The sequence below is a fragment of the Dasypus novemcinctus genome, chromosome X (genome assembly GCF_030445035.2).
Source record: "Dasypus novemcinctus isolate mDasNov1 chromosome X, mDasNov1.1.hap2, whole genome shotgun sequence".
NCBI lineage: Eukaryota > Metazoa > Chordata > Mammalia > Cingulata > Dasypodidae > Dasypus > Dasypus novemcinctus.
The window spans coordinates 60,147,140-60,148,984 of record NC_080704.1 but is presented as its reverse complement, the minus strand read 5'-3'; positions in this window follow the sequence as shown (position 1 = coordinate 60,148,984).

The window sequence follows — 1,845 nt, the reverse complement described above, 5'->3', positions numbered from 1 at the left end:
TTGTCCTTTCATATTGTTAATATGGTATCTTACATTAATTGATTTCCTTATGTTGAGCCATCCTTCCATACATGGGTTAATACATACTTGACCAAGGTTTATAGTTCTTTTCATATGTTATTGGATTTGATTGTCAAGTATTTTGTTGAGGATTTTGCATCTATATTCATAAGGAAAATTGTTCTGTAAATTTCTTTACTTGCAATATCGATATTGGATTTGCTCTTTTTAAGGATAAAAAGAAGGAAGAGAAACTAGCCCTTTTATCTTACAGGAATAAAAACAGTGATATTACCACATGGATAGAATAAAGAAATACAATATGAAAAAAATAGCTCAGGAACACATTCATGCATGAAACTTGATATATGAGAAGGAAGAAATTGCAGATAGTAGCAGATAAATGACTTCTCAATTATTGATGCTGCAATGTCATCCTTTCATGTAGGAAAGAAAAAAGAAATTACATCACGAGCCCATACCATATTTATTTATTTATTTATTTATTTTCATTCTTTTTCTTCTTTATTTTCTTTTAAACTTTACATTAAAAAAATATGAGATCCTTGGTATTAGAGTGATTTTGGCCTCATAGAATAAGTCAGGTACTGTTCCTTCCTCTTTAATTTTTTGGAAGAGTTTGAGCAGGGTTGCTATTAATTCTTGGAATGATTATTAGAATTAACCTGGGAAGCCATCTGATCTTGGCCTTTTATTTGTTGGAAGGCATTTGAAGACTGATTCAATCTGTTTACTTGTAACTCCCCAATTCAGTTTTTTTCTATTTCTTCTAGAGTCAGTATAGGTTGTTAGTATGTTTCTAGACATTCTTTTTCCATTTGAGCTAGGATGTCTAATTTGTTAGCATTAAGTTTTTCATAGTATCCTATTATGATCCTTTTTATTTCTGTGGGGTCAGTAGTAATGTCCACCACTCTCATTTCTGAATTTATTGATTTGCATCTTCTCTCTTTTTTCTTTGTCACTCAATTAAGGGTTTGTCAATTTTACTTTTCAGAGAATGAACTTTTATTTGTTAATTCTCTCTATTGTTTTTTAATTCACAATTCATTTATTTCTCCTAGAGTCTTTGTTATTTCTTTCCTTCTGCTTGCTTTGGGGTTAGTTTGCTGTTTGTTTTGTCATGCTCCCAGTTCTGCAGTTAATTATTTGATTTTAGCTTTTTCTACTTATTTTATAATTTTTTATTGTCTTTGTTTTAAAAGGTACATAGATCACACAAACTGTTACATTAAAAAATATAAGAGGTTCCCGTATACCCCACACCCCAATGCCCCACTCCTCCCACATCAACAACCTTTTTCATCAGTGTAGTATATTCATTGCATTTGGTGAATACATTTTGGAGCACTGCTGTACTGCATGGATTATAGTTTACATTGTAGTTTGCACTCTGCCCCAGGCCCCAGGCCATTCAGTGGGTTACGGCAGGATAGATAATGTCCTCCATATGTCCCTGCAATATCATTTAGGACAACTCCGAGTCCCAAAAATGCTCCCACATCACTTCTCTTCTTCCCTCTCCCTGTCCTCAGCATCTACTGGAGCCACAGTTTCCACATCAATGATATAATATCTTCCATTGCTAGAGTCACAATAGTTCTATAATAGAATACCAGTTAATCAACTCTAATCCATATTTTATTCCTCCATCCTATGGACCCTGGGATGGTGTTGTCCACTCCACCTCTAAATCAAGAGGAGACTTAGATCCCACCTGGCTGATGGATGTAATTCTCCTGCTTGCAGTTGTAGGAACTCCTGGTTCCCTGGTGTCATGGTTGACCATCATCACCTCCCTGTTAGCTGACCTGAGTAAGTCCA